This window comes from Marmota flaviventris, chromosome 2 (genome assembly GCF_047511675.1).
Source record: "Marmota flaviventris isolate mMarFla1 chromosome 2, mMarFla1.hap1, whole genome shotgun sequence".
NCBI lineage: Eukaryota > Metazoa > Chordata > Mammalia > Rodentia > Sciuridae > Marmota > Marmota flaviventris.
The window spans coordinates 117,750,692-117,768,766 of NC_092499.1; the positions used below are offsets into that span (position 1 = coordinate 117,750,692).

General features: G+C 35.6%; 1 protein-coding gene and 1 pseudogene across 1 annotated transcript in view; one reads left to right on the forward strand and one right to left on the reverse strand.

The window, feature by feature from the left end:
- The window catches only part of Arih1 (ariadne RBR E3 ubiquitin protein ligase 1), a 120,861-nt gene that overhangs the window by 15,234 nt on the left and 87,552 nt on the right, over window positions 1-18,075 (forward strand). The window lies entirely within an intron of this gene.
- On the reverse strand, window positions 6,141-6,547 carry LOC114084719 (small ribosomal subunit protein uS8-like; annotated as a pseudogene).

Consider the following 18,075-nt stretch of genomic DNA (forward strand, 5'->3'; position numbering starts at 1 on the left):
TCCAAGAGGACAAGCTTTATCAGGCCCCTCAATATACCACAGCCCTTTTATTTACTTGTTTTTGGTGGTTCTAGAAATTGAACCCAGGGCCTCACACAATGCTAGTGGGCCTCACACCACTGAGCTACTATATTCCCAATCCTACAGCAACCCTTTTAGATTGACATTTTATTGTTTGCATATGGTTTCTTTACACTTCATAGGAACTGACACAGTGATGTTAATAATTGAATCATATTAAAACATTAGTTTTCAAAGGATGATCCATGAAGAGCAAAACTGTTTGATTTATATGAACTAACACAGTGATATTAACAGTTGAGTTGCTTTGAAACATTACTTTTCAAAGGATGATCCACAAAGAGCAGAACTATTTGATAATAGCTGGGCACTGTGGCACATGCCTCTAATCCCAGCTACTTGGGGAGGGTAAGGCAGAGGGATCTCAAATTATGGCCAGCCTGGGCAACTTAGGGAGTCCCTGTCTCAAAATAAAAAATAGAAAGGTTAGAGTACTTCTGGGATCAACCGTTGGTACCATCCCAAAGCAAGTAAATAAACAAAAATCCAACTATTTGATTAAGACATTATTTGCTGTTTTAAATATCCCAACATTTTTAGTGATGGTGCAAAAGCAATGGATGGGTGGGTAAAGCCACTGGCACCTTAGCCCAAATTAAATCATTGATAATCCTACCTTATAGTGAAAACAAAAACAAAAAAACAGTTCTGGCCTGGGTTGTAGCTCAGTGGTAGAAAGCTTCCCTGGCACAAGTGAGGCACTGGGTTCCATCCTCAGCACCACATAAAAATGAAAAAATAAAGGTATTGTGTCTATCTACAACAAAAAAACTTTTAAAAAAATTTTTAAAAAAGTTTTACTTTCTGTTCTAAATGAGGCAGTAAAAGTTTTTAGTTTTGTTTTATCCTTAATGTGTACCTTTTCTTGATAGCCTGTGTGACAGAATGAGACACATGCATAAAGCACTTCTGCATACTTGAAGTATGTTGGTTTTCTCAAAGAAAAAAATGTACATTTTTGACTTGGAAATTTAACATTGATGAGACACTATTTTTACTTCAGAGAATGACAAAACCGGGGCTGGGGTTGTGGCTCAGTGGTAGAATGCTCACCTAGAATGTGCAAGACACTGGGTTGATCCTCAGCACCACATAAAAATAAATAAATAAAATAAAGGTATTGTCTCCAACTACATCTAAAAATTAAAATAAAAAAATGACAAAATCATGGTTATATAGATGTGTGGCAAATATATGGTATTTCTTCACACGGAGTATACCTTTTATTTCAAGGAAAATAGCTACAACTTTTGTTGCTAATGGGAAAATTAGAGGTTTGGAAAACTATCTGCTGTTGTGAAAACTAATTGCTTTCTAGTACTGAAGCTTTTCTGATGAGAATAGTATATAATAAAATATAGCAACATTTGAAAGATGTGTTTAATGTAATCAACCAGTGGGAATGGTATGAAATGCTTACTTTTTTCAAGGACCTAACAGAGACACTACTTAACATATCTCATCTAATTTATTTGTATTTTGACTTTGTACACTAAGATGAAAACTTGCTGAGGACAGGAACTTCATTTTGTTTATTTTTTTTGTACCAGAGCAAAGAACAGTACCTGGTGTATGCAGTGGGCACTTAGTAAACTTTTTGTTGTAAATATTTTTATTTTATCCCCCCCCCCCCCCAAGTGCTGGAGATTGAATGCAGAACCTCACATATGCTAGGCATGCTGTTTACTACTGAGCTACGTTCCTAGCCCTACTTAAAAAATACTTTTAATATTTTTTAAAAGGTTCTTTCCATACATTAAAAATTCCATTGTTTTCTGATTTCCGAGGTTTCTGTTAGGAGGAAGGTAAAGGGTCTTTCTTATTGTTGTTGTTGTTTGTTTTCTGTTGCTGTGTTATTTTGAACCTCGGTGGGTTTAAGTTTAAAAAAAAAAAGTCTTTGGAATATGGATTTAAAACCAGTTAATGTGCCAGGTGAGGTAGTGTATCTGTAATAAAAAATAAAAAGATCAGGGGATGTAACTCAGTGATAAAGTGCCCTGGGTTTAATACCCAGTACCAAAACAATATCAAATGAGCATCCCCCACCCCTAAAAAAGAAAAATACTAGTTAATATGTCCAGTGGAGGTTTTCTTTGCTTTGTGTGTATGTGTGTGTGTGTGTATGTGTGTGTGTGTTTTCAGATTCTTTTGACTGTGAGAGTAATGTCTTTTTATCAGTTTTTGGAAATTCTTAGTTCTGTCTCATTGTTTATCTTTTTTCCTTCTGAGATTCAGTTATACATATATTACAAGAGTTTTAAAAATTAATATGTATGTATATGTGTCCAGTGGCCTTTTGAATTATTTTCCATCCTTTTTTCTGTTTCAGTTTGAATAATTTCTATTGATTTACCTTCTAGGTTTCTAAATCTCTCTTATGTCTAATCTGTTATTTTTATTTTATTTTACTTTTCTTTTTTGGTACTGGGAATTAAATTCAGGGGTGTTCTACCATTGAGCTATGTTCCTCAAGCGCACAACCCCCCTGGTTTTTTTGAGACAGGGTCTTGCTGAATTTATCAGGCTGGTCTTGAATTTGTGATACTTCTGTCTCAACTTTTGGAGTTGCTGGAATTACAGGCATGCACCTCAGTGCCTGGCCTGCTCTGCTGTTAAACATATCCTGATTAGTGTTTAATCTCATAAACTATTAATTTCTGGAATTTGTTTGACAAGTAAACTGTCAAACTTAGATTATCATTTTCTGGCAATCTGTTTTCATATATCTTTAAATTTTTACTCCATTTCCTCTAGGATATGAATCATTAGTTTTTTCAGCAAACTATAGAATCTGAATAATTTTAGGGTTTCTTTTGCTATCCCTAGGATTTTGGTCATATGTTGCTGTCATTTGACCGACTTGATTGTGTGCCCTGTATTTTCTTAAAACACTTTAGAGATTCTAGGTGATGGATTCATTCTTCTGATTGGTCGAGTAGTGAACAAAAATTTAATCCAGTAAGGTTGAGTTTTTACCCTGCTCAGTCTCTGTCTGATCTGCTTATAGTCCTTTAGAATTTTTAATTTGGAACTTGCTGGGTTCTTAGCAGTCTCTTTTCTTTTTCATCTTTGGCTGAAAGTATTAGTCTGTGTTACTTAAGATTTTTAGCAAATACTGAGGGAAAAATGATCCATTCTTTGAGATACCAGTTAAGAAAGAATCTTTTGGTTACTCTGTGTATTAGTTTCCTGTTGTTTTTGCTCTAAAAAGTTACCACAGCGTATTATTTTAAGAGTTCTGAAAGTCATTTGGGTATGGTGTGGTGATGTACACCTATTATCCCTTGGCTCTGAAGGCCGAAGCAAAGAGGATCACAGGTTCAAAGCCAGCCTCAGCAACTTATTGAAGTCCTGTCTCTAAGATAAAAAAAACGGGCTAGGGATGTGGCTCAGTAGTTAAGAGCCTTGGGTTCAATCCTTGGTGTGCCACTCCAGCCCCCAGGGGGAAAAAAACCACCAAAAGAGACAGTTCTGAATGTCACATATCTGAAATGGATCTCACTAGGCTAAAATCAAGGTGCCAGCATACTGTATTCCTTCTGGAAGTCCTTGGGGAGAATCCATTTCCTTGACTTTTCCACTCCTAAATGTCACCTAATTTCCTTGGGATGTGACTTCTTCCTCCATCTTTGGTGCCAGCACATAGCATTTTTAAATTTCTTACCTCCATTTTTGCCTCCATCTTCCACTTCAGTGTGAATAATTAAAGTAACTTGGATCACATAGAACAATCTCCTTATTTCACAGTCAGCTGATAACCAACCTTAATTCTGTCTGCAATATTAATTTTCTCTTGCCACATGTAACATAACATCATCATAGTTTCTACGTACTAGGATGTGAACATTTTGGGGGGATGAACAATATTCTGCCTACTACAATGTCTACTAGCAGTGTGCTTTGGTGAATCTGCTTTCTCCCAATAGTAACTGTCAAGTGCCCGCAGAGTAAAGGCTACTGCAAATGTAAGATCACAAATTTCTTCAGTTCTTGTTATTCTCAGCAGTTCTGTGTTCCTTCTAAGACGTAACTTTTGAACATTGTCTGGCTTTTCTCATCCCACTGTTTGTCTTGAACTTGGCACTCTTGGATTTTACTGTCCCTGAAACCACCATTTAATCTTTTTAGCATTATGTTCTGCCAAATCTATACTCAACCTTGCCTCTATGCCTCTTCCAGTACACGTGCTTGACAGTAAGTATACAAAGACCAATGCAAAAGATTCCTTTTTCCCTAGAAAGGGAGACTGACCTGTAAATAAATACTTGGTTAAAAAAGGCAATAATTCAGAACTTACCTTGACTGTCTTTATCCGTGTATAACCTGTTCTGTTTCTGAATGAAACCTGGCCTAGTCCTTTATTGAAATATATGGTATGTTGCCATTACCCAGAAATTCCACACCTTATCAGTTTGTCGTTTGAAATGTTATTTATTTAATTTGATGCTGGGGATTGAACCCAGTGCCTTGCATATGCTAAGTATGCACTTTGCCATGAGCTATATCCCTAGTCCTTTAGATGTTACTTTTACAAGATGTCAGCCCTGGTGTGGTTCATTTTGTTGACTATTGACCCTTCCTTTCAGCTGGATTTAAGAAACGCCTTGCCTTCCAAAGCGGTCAGTTAGTTTTTAGGAAAAAAGGAAAGCACAGACCTTTGTGAATAAGGAGTCTTGTTAGAAAATATGAGCAGTTATTAGAAAAATTTAAAAAATGATGATTGAAAATGGAGCTTTGCAGCTTTGTGAGTATTTTATAGTCACCACAGATTCCCCCCCCCCCCCCCAGGGAATGCTGGAATATTTCCTTTTCTTGCACAGGTTAGTTTATGACAGGGTAAAAATGTTTATTTTGTGAATATATAGCCTGAAGGAATACTTGAAATCATTGTCATTCTTGATAAACGGGTGTGTGTGCAGTGGTGGTGGGGTAGTACAGAATAGGAAACAATAAAGAAGAACCTCCTTAGCAGAACCTGTTCTTGAGCCTTGAAGTCCCAGTAAATAAAGACGCATATTAGAATAAAAGATTGTTTAGTGCAATAGATCAGGCTTTTCATGATTTCACCTTATCTGCCATTTTTTGAATATCATCCTTGCAAAGCAAAATAATGATACTTCTTGTAAAAATTTTTCTTTTGTCTCTATGAGGGTTTTTCTTTTGCTTTAAATATTTTTTCTTTCAAATACATTCATATTTCAATACCTACCTTTAAAGTTTCTTCCTTGAATCCTTTCCTGTGAGTAGGTCTCAGAATTTTGTACAGACTTTTTAAAAAAGCTCTTATTATTACTTATATTTCCACTATGGATAGACTCTAAATTCCTTGAGGGTAAGACCAATATACTGGTTTTGGTATTCTCATTGATAAGCACATTTCCCGGAACAGCTAATAAATGTTATTAAATAGACAAGAATGAATGAACTGACTTTCTTCCTTTCTGGTCTTATGCATGGTATCACTGAACTGTATCTTGAATCCTGAATTGATAAAAATAATATGAGTATTACCTCTATTTTTTCTTTTATGAATAATTCACATTTCTCTTGCTGACTTCCCTGAATTAGCTCTTCTTTCATTCTCTAACATACTTTGTTTTTTTCTCTTCATCAGTTATCTCAAGGAATTTTAGTCATCATGACTGTTCAAATGACATTTTTACTGTTTTAAGGGTAAGGAAATTGAGACTTAGAGGAATTAAATTGCCCAAGTTTTCATAAATGGGATCAGAACTCAGCATTTTATGTCACTACATTAAAACAAATATATGGGATGGGCATGATGGTGCATGCCTGTAATTCCAATTATCCCAGCAGTTTGGGAGGCTGAGGCAGGAAGATCTGAGTTCAAAGCCAGCTTCAGCAATGGTGAGGCGCTAAGCAACTCAGTGAGACCCTAAATAAAATACAAAATAGGGCTAGGGATGTGGCTCAGTGGTCTAGTGTCCCTGAGTTCAATCCCTGGTAAACACTCCTCCCCCCAAACAAAACAAAACAAAACAAAAACAAATGGATAAAAAGTCCATTTAGGTATTTCATTGTATGTATGTTTTACATCCCTAGAAAATGAATCCTAAAAGTTTTCCTCCTGTGTATTGTACTTGTGCTTCTTTGTGGTCCATGATGCCAGCTGAGGTTATCAATATAATGAAACCAAACTGACAGATGGGAGCAGATTATTCTGCCATTTTTCTAGATCTTTAGCACATCAAATCTGGGGCTGATCACTCTACACTTGTTTAAACTGTCTGTAAGTTTAGAACAGTTTTCCCAGCTCTTTGGTCTTCATGATTTCAAATTTGCCTATGTAACCATGCTTCATCATCAAATAAATCAGACGATGACTTTGGAGCGCTGCCTAGTAAGCATCTGGCATTTTGCCTCTCTTTTTGGTATTGTTGATGCTCTTGAGAGTATCAACCAGGACATTCATTCGTAGTGTCATGGAAGCCTAAAAGATGGTGGAAAGGTGAAAACAAACGAATGTTACCATCTTGCATGCTGGGTATTTTCTGTTTACCTCTTCAGATGTACACTACCTTTTTCCGTTCTGCTCTGAGCTGTAGTACACTGACCTGAATAATGTTTATTATTGGGCTCTGACTTGTGACTTCACTACTATGACATATGAATCCAAATAAATAATAAACAAAGAGTGGAATAGAGTCAGAGGTCTATTGCACACCTCATTTTAGATTTTACATCTTAAATGTTACCTTTCTAAAGAAAATTTTAAGCCAAAATTTCTATAATAACATTTATTATTTTCTAGCCCAATGTAAACATGTGAAAGCACAAAGTTTTATATATAATTCCAATGTTTGAAGCTATGGAATGTATATTTTGTAAGATTTATTCATGATTTATGCATGAAATCACAAACTTAAACCAGTGGTTCACAGAGCCCAGCATTCTCTTTCTGATGGAAGCACCCCAAAATTTTGAAAGAATAGCATTGTGAAATTGTTATGCGTGCATTAGATAACAAATTATTATTATTTTTTTATGGTTCTGGGGGATCAAACCTAGTGCCTCACACATGCTAAACAAGGATCTTATCACTGAGCTATACTTCAGCCCACAAGTGCTTCTTTTAAAAGGGAGAAGAGCTGATTATGCTTATTTTGCTCAATAATAAGAATATAGTTCTTAAGTGAAGTTCTCAGATGAGTTTATTTACCGATACCATTTAACATCAAATTTAAGAAAATATGTTTACCTTTAAACTTACTGTTTATCACCTCAGTTCTTATGCAGGTGAAAATTTAAGGAGAGCTTCAGATAATTTGACATTTAATCACGAAATAGTCCTTAGAAAAGAAAGGTTGTGCTTGGTGGAGCCTGCCTATAATTTCAGCAAATTGACAGGCTAGTCAGGAGAAACATGAGTTTGAGGCCTGCCTTGGCAACTGAGTGAGACCCTGTCTAAAAATTAGAAGAGCTGGTGATGTAGCTAGTGTTAGAGTGCCCCTGAGTTCAATTGCCAATAGTGCATGAAGAAGAGAGAGCATACATAATTTCACTCACTGCTTTGTTATTATTTTTGCACAGTACTGGGGATGGAATCCAGGGCATTGTCACACATGCTAGGCAAGTGCTCTACCACTAAGCTACATCCCTAGCCCTTTTTAAAATTCTGTTTTGAAACAGGGTCTTTCTAAGTTACTAACGCTGGCCTCCAATTTGCTGTACATGTGCCTCAGACTCCTGAGTAGCTGAGATTACAGGCTTGTGCCACCATGGATGGCCTGTTGGTTACTGCATTTTTAAATGTAGTGGTTCCACCTCACTGGCTCCTAAAAGTTTTTGTCTGCTTTTTAAATTATTTTATCACATATTTCATTAGTGTAGTTATAGCTGGGTCTTTGGGATATATGACAGTGTCTGAAGCTTTTTTTTTAATGTTATATACTATCCAATTAAAGCCAAAGTTGTGAGAATGGAACTTAAAATCATAAAAATAGTCTAGTCACTCTTAGAAATAAAAATATAACATTTAAGTAATAGTCGAAGAATTACAAATGACAGTAAACTTGCTTAATGTTACTGGGTTCATATCAGAATGAACACAATTTTTGATTTACATATTCAGAATAACAAGGTTGGAAGGGTTATCCAGGCCATTTGTTAAGTACCACTTCTTCCCTTTTGGTGATCCCTGAGCTTGCTTTTTAAAAAAATTTTTTTTAGATGTTGATGAACTTTGTTTTTTTCATTTACTTATATACTGTGCTGAGAATGGAACCCAGTACCTCACACATGCTAGGCAAGCGCTCTGTCACTGGGCTACAACCCCAGCCCCCTGAGCTTATTCTTAAACCTGCATGATGCCTAAACCCTCCACATGCTCTTCTAGACATCAGCACATTTTATATTTGAGCAGCTGCATGTACTAATATCAATCTACCTGTACTTTTTAACTTGAGCCTACTTGGTTCTAACCCTTATTATAGCCTTTCTATAATTTTAAAGACTTATTTAACATATTGGAGACTAACCAATACATTAACCTATATCCTGATAACACTTTTTTTTTGGTAGGCAGAATCCAGAATAAAGCTTTTACTTTTATACTAAGAGATTGTTTGTTAGGAAGATTTTCTGCATTGGTATTTTGGAATCAGACCTCTACATGTCTACTCAAGCATAGTTACACAGGGTAAAATGCCACAGCAGCACATAGGCACTTTGTTCAGTTAAATGCCAGCCAAAAGAAAGGGAGATTTGTTTTTTTATACCCTTATTGCAGATATTGGTGGGTTTTGCAATTAAGAAAAGAACAAATTGCCCTGCCCTACTGGGGATTGAATTAAGGTTTCTCTATCACTGAGTTATATCCCTAGCCCCTTTAAAAAATATTTAATTTTGAGACCAGGCCTCTCCTAAGTTGTCCAGGCTGGCCTTGAACAATCCTTTTACCTCAGCCTCCTGAGTTGCTGGACTTGTGTGTATCACCTTCCAGACAAGTCATTCATCTTGATATTACTGTATTAATAGTTTTGAAGTTTTAAACTGTGTACTTCTCTTTCCATTTATAAGAATAAAAGCAGTTGTGAAACAATGTTAACTAGGGAGCTCTGAATAAAACGTCTTCTACTATCTTAAGGTTCTATTATTTTAAAGTTCTGGGTAGTTTAAATGAAGAATATTGAAACTGCAGTGCAAACTTACCTTTGTGAATCAGCCTTGTGTGTGTGTGTGTGTGTGTGTGTGTGTGTGTAATAAAAATAGAGAGGTAAGTTGAATGCTGAGGCCAATGTGACTGAACTCTCCTCCATAACCTCTGATTTAAAAAAACAACAAAACCTGAAAGTTCTCTTAGTGTGGTAAGATAAACCCTTGATCAACTTCTTTCGAGATTTAATTTTTTTATTACTGTACCAAGTGTATTAAATTGGGTGAAAATTTAGGAAATGTAAAAGAAAAAAAAAATCTACCTTTAAATATCTCTCCCTTAGAGGCAACCAGTATGATTTGTTGTTATATTTTGGTGCTGGGTATTGAACCTAGGGCCTCATGCATGTTAAGCATGTGCTTTCTTGCTGAGCTACTCTTCTAACCAAATAGTATTATTAATGTCATAGTTCTTTTTTTTTTTTTAATGTGGTTCTAGGGCTTGAATCCAGTACCTTCTACCACTGAGCTATATATAGCCCTGGTCTTTTAAATTTTGATAAAAGATCCCCAGAGTTGCCTAGGTGGCCTTGAATATGTGGTTCTCCTGCATCAGCCTTCTGGGGACCTGGCTTTTACAGATGTGTACCCAGCCAAACTCTTTAAAAATATTTATTTATTTATTTTTATGTGGTGCTGAGGATCGAACTCAGTGCCTCATGCATGCTAGGCTAGCACTCTACCACTGAGCACAAACCTCAGCCTCCTGATTTTTTATTCTTGTAAGATCCCCAATATTGTGTTACTATTATTTTCTGAATTTCTGAGGTGAATGAGACCCTAAAACAACCCTTCGGTTTAATTTAGGAATAGTATGTAACTAATTTTTTTACCACGTAAAATTGAAAATACAGATATTGGATGACTAAGGCATGTATAAGTAAATTACAATAAAGTAATGCTTAATGATAGAAGTTTAAGGTCGGAAGGACTGACAAATCCTGGTAGAGTTGAAAGCTGGGTTTTGAAAAATGAATAGTTAGCTTACTAAGCAGACAAGGGAGGAGGAGGCATAGAATGTACAAAAGGCAGAAGCTGTTAGTGGTCTGGTGTGTTGAGTGAATAGTAAGGAATTGAATATTGTTTAGCGTACGGGAAATAGAACGGTCAGAGCAGGCACTATATGATCAGTTTTTGAAAGGCTTTTAGGGTTGTGCTGTTGAAATAAACCCTAGATAAACTCAACGGCTATGTGAAACAACTTTATAATTTTAAATTAGTATTTAGAACACACTGCTGGCATTATAGGAAATAAATGAGAAAACAGGTAAGACTAGAAAACCAGTAGAGTGGGGCTTAGTGGTAGAGTGCTTGCCTAGCACATGCGATGCCCTGGGTTCAATCCTCAGCACCACATAACAATAAATGAATAAAATAAAGGTATTGTGTTCATTTACAACTAAAAAAAAAAATTAACAAAAACAAAAGAAAACCAGGAGAGTGGTGAGAAGTCTGTTAGAATAATCAAGACAAGAAAAAGTGGTGAGATTAGCAAGGCTGAAATGGAGAGTTGAAGGAAATCATTCATAATATTAGGAGGTAAATCAGTGAGAAATGATGAATTAGTTTATCAGGAGACCATAATTTAGTTGGTTAAGCCATTGACATCATATAGACCTAAGTTTCTAGTTTTGTCAACTTGTGTGACTTTGTTTCAACCTCTTTTTGAAACAGTTAACAAATTGTTGCCTTATCCGTAAAATGAGTATTATTGGTTTAGTTACAGCTTTAAGCAGCTTCCATGTAATTAATTTGCTGAATTAATAGTTGCTCTCTTCATTGTCTCATTAAAACAGACTTATTTGATATGTATGACAGACTCTCAGTTTGATGGCTTTCCCGATAAGTAAATGGGAAAATTAATTACAGTGTTATATTAGTCATATGAAATTTCCAGAATAGCTAAATCCATGGAGACAGAAAGGAGATTGATTGGCAGAGGCTGGGTGTGGGAGGGAGAGCTAATAAATACTTTAAAAAATTTTTTTTTTCTAGACAGGGTCTTGCTAAGTTGCTCAGGCTGGCCTTATATGCAGTTTCTTTTCAGGATGATGAAATATTCTAAAATTAATAGTTGATACAATTATGTCACAACTGTGAATATCAAAACCTCTGAATCACTTTATTAAGTATATCTCAATGTGGTTGTCATTATACCCACACAAGCACACATACAACACAGTGACTTTAAATTTCTTCAGTTGTCCTGTGTACTTTGTTTGTGGGAGTGTGCTGGGGATCAAACCTGGGGCTTTAGGCACACATTCTACCACTGAGCCACATCTCTAGCTCCAATGTCTTTTAATAGCTTTTCTTCTTTTACTCAAGTATCGTGCATTTCATTTTTGGTTATCATGTTTCTTCTCCTGCTCATGTTTTTGATGGGTTTTAATAATAAGAATGTATAAATGGTTAGATTTCTTGGAAATAGAAGGGGGAACATTTTTCCTTTTTAAAATGTAATATAGATCTAGTTTATTTTAGGTTTTTGCAAAATAAAATATTTGATTAAATTAAAATTGATTTTTGCCTGGGAACAAACTTGAAGATGGGTGAAATAGGCATTTGGGAGTAATGTCTGAGTGAAAATTTATCAAAGTATAATACTTAAGCTGTTGGCATTTTGAGATAATAAGGTTAAAAAAAACCTTAAGCTTCTTGAAGTATGTTTAATCTTTTGAATCAATTTGAAGTTACAGAATCTACATAGCTTTTAAAAGTTACTGTTGATAATTTTCTCTATAAATATGGTACTATAGCATGGTAATTGGCATCAGTGGCACTATTATGTACGGTTTTAAGCCTCTATAGTTACCTCTTTGTGGTGCTAGCAATTATCTGTATATAAGGCAAGAAAATGTAAAATGCTGAAAATTTTAGTTATTGATTCCAAGTATATCTTATTACAGTGACAGTAATATTACAGTAGAAATTTTCTACATGTAATAATTGTTATTTTAATTTTGGTATAGAAACTCTTCTGAAGATAGCCTGTTGTATATGGAAGAGCAGTCAATTTTGAAGAAACACTGTGGCATGGTTACAGAAGTGCCTACTATATCTGTTTAAGTGTCAGTGTTGTTAAAAGTACTGGTCAATTATTTTGCCTGTTACAGTGCTACTATTTTATTATACATTTAAGAAGGAAATATGTGATTAATAATAGATTATTTGGGTAGTCTGTGGGAGGGTTGCAGACATCAATTTCAGGAATTTTATTATAGAATATATATAGATATATTCTCTTGTAGTTTCCCCCACCCTTTTATATATCTTGATTTTTAATTTTTATCAAGTCTGTCTCTCTGGCCTTTGCCGCTGTGGCCCATTGATCTGTCCATCTGTCTGTTACAGTGCATATTGAGTACTTCCAGAAGTATGAATTCAGTGATGCAAAGGACAGGCGGGCTGCAGCAGCAAAGGTAGGACAGAATCATTCCAAAGACAAGTCATTAAAAGGACCATTATAAGCACACAAACTTGTATCATACACGTGTTGGCAGCAAGTACCTTGTTACTTAAAGGCACAATGTTTATTCTGTAAATCTTAATGGGAAAGACTGTTCTGTCATGATAAATTTAACAAATTTGTAAAGTGCACAGTTTTATTTATTTTGGGATGCTGGAGATCCAGACCAGGGCCTTATGTGTGCATACTGAGAACTCTACCCCTGAGCTATATCGCTAGCCCTATTATTTTTTTGAAACAGAAACCTACTTGGCATTTAAGCAACAAAGTAAAATTGGCCTTTGCCACTATCATTGTTTAAAACACTGAATAATAAAAAGATACTCAAATGATGGATATTAATGATATTAACTTGATTCATGCACCTGGTTGATTTTCAGAAACTATGGTGACAAAGGATCCCATTTTGTAAACAGTGGGAAGAGGAACCAGGAAAGGTTCATATTTATATGTTCATATTTATGTTAATATATATTTGTATGTTAATATTTGGCAGTACTGGGGCTTGAACCCAGAGCTTCACCTGTGCTAAGCAAGCACTCTCCAACCCTTTATATTCTTTTTTTTTAAAATGACAATACCTTTATTTTATTTATTTATTTTTATGTGGTGCTGAGGATTGAACCCAGCGCCTTGCACATGCCAGGCAAGTGCTCTATTGCTGAGCCCCAGCCCCAGCCCCAGCCCCATTTTATATTCTTGATTTTGGAATATTTTGATGAAAATTATCTAAATTTTCAAGGTGGTTCTTTAGATAACTTTTTTATAAGGAATTTTTAAGGATTTCTATTTAAATATTTGTACCATTTACTTAAATATTTGTGTCCATTTACTTGCTACATGATAGCAACTAACAATATCAATTCCCTGCTGCTGCTGCTTTTTTTCTTTAAAAAAAAAAAAAAAACCTAGTTAAAATGGAAGAGCAATAGCATTTTTATATTCAATTCTAAAACCTCAATTACAAAGATTTAATTAAGAACTTCAGCTAGGACTAAGGGTGTAGCACAGTGGTAGAGTGCTTGCCTGGCATGTGCAAAGTCTTAGGTTGGGTCCCCAGCATTGCAAACAAAAAACTTAAGCTGTACGGTACAAAAAATTCAAAGAAAATGGAAGGCTTATAAGGTTAATATTAAGTTGCTCATATAATGCTTGTATTAATTGTAAAGTGAGGTACTAGAGAGATAGCTGAGTGATGCAGATTTTGGTGTAATTTTCTTTTGCTCTGTTATGCTTCTGAAAAGAGGCTGTGGTTTTTCTAGATAAGTTAATAATGTGCTACTCAAATGAGAAGGTGTAGAGTCAAGTCAAATTGTAAACCCTAAGATCTTAAATATCCACAGCCCAAATTCTGGCTCAGAAGACTGACGCTGGTGGTAGTTAATACTGCAATAAAGTCCAAATACTATGTTGAGGAAATCTAGTCTACTATTTCTTGAGTGTGGAAATGTATTTTGAAGTGAAGTTTCATGATATATTGCAGGAAGGGTATTTTGAATTAAGTATTAGAATAAGGTGTTTTAAAATGGCTTTTTTTTTCTGGTCTTGGAAACCATTTTGGTTGTTAACTTTTTGCTTTATATTTGGTTCTTAGCATCTTCTTCTGAATGTATTTTTGGTATTTCTGGTGCACTAAACAGATCATAAGCCTCTTTTTAAAAATATTTTTATGGCATGGTAATATTAAAATAAATATTCATCATCTATAATTTCTTGAAAATTGTCAGGCCTAGCAGCCCAAATCCAGATAAATTCAAATGGTTCTACATTTTAAACAACTAAGCTCTAATCCTGGCACAGCCAGTGTTAACAAAAGTAACTTCTATATTGGTTGGTGATGCATACCTGTAATCTCAGCAGTTTGGGAGACTGAGACAGGAGGATCTCGAGTTCAATGCCAGCCTTGAAAACTAAGTGAGACTTTGTCTCAAAATAAATTTTTTTTAAAAGGGGGTTTGCGGCCAGGTGCAGTGATGCATGCCTGTAATTCCAGTGGCTTGAGACACAGAGGCACGAGGATTACAAGTTCAAAGCCAGCCTCAGCAAAAGCAAGGTGCTAAGCATCTCAATGAGACCCTGTCTCTAAATGAAATACAAAATAGGGCAAGGAATGTGGCTCAGTGGTCAAGTGCCCCTGAGATCAATCTCCAGTTACTTACTCCCCCCCAAAAAAAGGTGGGGGGTTGGGGGTAATGTGGCTCAGTGGTAAAGCACCATTCCCCAAGTACTGGGGAAATAAAGTAACTTCTGTTTTTCACTTTTCTTCAAAAATAAACGTTGAGCTGGGCTTGGTGGTGCATGCCTATAATTCCAGCCACTTGGGAGGCTGAGGCAGGAGGATCACAAGTTTGAGACCATTCTTAGCAATTTAGCTGAGGTGCTTTACCAGTGAGCGACATCCTAAGCAACTTAGACTCTCAAAAATAAAAAGGACTGGGGATGTGACTCAGTATCTAAGTACCCTTGGGTTCAACCCCCAATACCAAAATGAAGGAAAGGAAGGAAAAAGAAAAGGGTGCATGTTGGTGGTGACTTAAAACAAATTGGTTAACCTGTATTTATGGAAAGAAGAGGGTAAAGGTGACTAGATCTAAATTATCACTCAAGAGTGATTTGATTTTTTTAAAAACCAGTTTTTAGTTGTGGACAGACACAATACCTTTCTTTTATTTTATGGGGTGCTGAGGATCAACTCCAGTGCCTTATACACTCTGCCACTGAGCCACAACCCCAGCCCTGATTTTTTAAAATAGTGTTTTCTTATGTCAATAAACTTTTAAATATAAAACTGAACTGTTTAATTTTAGAACAGTATATTTTTTGCACATTCTCTCTTCTTACTCCACTTCCACTTTTATTAAGTGGGTATTTTTTTTTCTTTCATAGTATACTGTGGATTTGACAATATTATAGTATTTTCTAATGTGACCACATCAGATTATAATTTTCCCTGTTGTTGGACATTTAGTTCATTCTATATTATATCTCCTATTTCCTTTTCTTACAGTTTGTTTTCCAAAAACGTTGAGGGTTTATCTTTATACCAACAGTGTGTGAACTAGCATTTTTCTCTACACTCTTGGTGACAACTATTAAGAATATTCAGTAGGCTGGGGTTGTGTACCTCAGTGGTAGAGCACTTGCCTAGCACATGTGAGGCACTGGGTTTGATCCTCAGGCACCAGATAAAAATAAATAAAGGTATATGTTCATCTACAACTAAAAAAAATTAAAACAAAAAACAAAAAAATTCAAATTTTTATTCTGATAAAATATTATTTGGTAATTTTAATTTATGCAGTATCTTTTTATAACCTTTGTGTCTATTTTAATTTTTTTTCTTTTTTTGTATCCAGTATTGAACCCAGAGGTGCTTTACCAGTGAGTGACATACCCTAGCCCTTTTTACTTTTGTTTTTGAGAGAGGATCTCACTGAGTTGCTGAGGGCCTTGCTAAGTTGCTAGACTGGCCTCAAACTTGGCAGTCTTCCTGCCTCAGCCTCTGTAGTTGGCAGCAATAACAGGTATGGGTGGAGCTTTTTGTATCTTTCTTAATGTATCATTGTTATTGTAGCTATTTAATTTGTTCTTGAGGGGGGAAAAAGGAATACATGCATTTGACAACAAATGGAAAAGGTTATAGTTTCTAATAATCACATTATAGCCTTTCTATAGCTCCCTTTTCTTTAAAAAATATGTATATATTTTAGTGGTAGTTGGGCACAATACCTTTAATTTATTTTTATGTAGTGCTGAGGATCTAACCCAGGGACTAGCACGTCTAGGCTAGTGCTCTACCGCTGAGCCACAACCCTAGCCCAATATAGCTCCTTTTTCCATTGGCTTTTGACATTCTCTTTCCTCCTTTTGACATTTTCCTCTTTGAAAATCCCTCTCAGCCTGAGCAATTTAATGAGGCTATAAGCAACTTAATGAGACCCTGTCTCTAAATAAAGAAAATAAATGTGCTGGGGATGTTATGGGGCTCAGTGGTTGAATGAATGCCTCTGGGTTCAACCCCCAGTACCCCCCTGTCCCCCCAAAAAAAGGAAGAAGAAAAAGAAAGAAAAATCCCTCTTTATACTAACTCCACTCTTATCAAAATCCTTGCCTTACTATCATAATCCAGTCATAAATTTGCTCATTGCTTGATTCTTTTAAATGGCACCATTGAAGGTTTATAAATATTATTCAGGAATATTCCAAATAATATATTATAATCAGATTATTATTTTTCTTGTCTCTCTCTCTCTGTGGGCCTTGCACCTGGTTGGAAAGTGCCCAACCACTGAACTACACCTTTGACATTTGTTTTTGTTTGTTTTGAGGGGCAGGGGTACCAGGGATTGAACTCAGGGGCATTCAACCACTGAGCCACATCCCCATCTCAATTTTGAGTTTTATTAGAGACAGGATCTCACCAAATTACTTAGTACTTTTCTGTTGCTGAGGTTGGCTTTGAACTCGTGATCCTTCTGTCTCAGCTTCTCCAGCTGCCAGGATTACAGGTGTAACACCCGGCACCTTTGGCCTTCTTTGTTTTTAATAGATCTAGTATCAAATGCTTGGCATCAAGTATTTGATTTATTTACAGTCCTTGGAGCCCTCCATTCTGCTCTTTAAATCATTGTAGCCTTCGCTCAAAACCTCTTATATATAGCTTTTAATCAAGGACTTTGTGTCATTATTCTATGATTTGTAGATCATTTTCTTGATTTAATCTTACTTGACTTCACTACATTCTTAATTTAATCCCCCAAAACTTTTCTTAGGATGTTAATTCATTGTGGCCTTGATAATGTGCTTACTTTTCCTTCAGATTTGATTGTGAGATTGGTTAGATGGGAAACTCTTGTTGGAATCTTTATGAAAAACATTTCCTTCTGTATTCACTGTTGCTAATAAGACTGATAACAGTCTGGTTCTTCTTTGACTATTTAAAGTTTTAGTCTTTTTATCTTGGGTGTTTTGAAGATGTGTAAGGGTGGATCTTCTTTTACATTGTTCTGGGCCTTCAGTAGGCTCATTCCATGGAAAGACTTTTGTTCTTTTGAAGCTTTTTGAAGTTACTTTTGTTACTGCTTTAGTAGTTTCCTTCCCTCTTTTTTTTCCTTCTGTAGTTTCTTTTAGTTGAAAATTAAAAACAAAGATAGTGGTTTAGCTAAAAATGATGTAAAATTATGCAAGAAAATTAGGGAGAGGCGGGCACATGTAGAAGTGTTCAATCCTTTAGGTGGTGGTTTCTACAATGAAATTAAGAACTATGAGACTGGCATATTATTTTAGGAATAAAACAAATACTAGAAGAAACAAGGTAGAAGAGTTTAAAATGGTTACCTTAGAAAATTAGA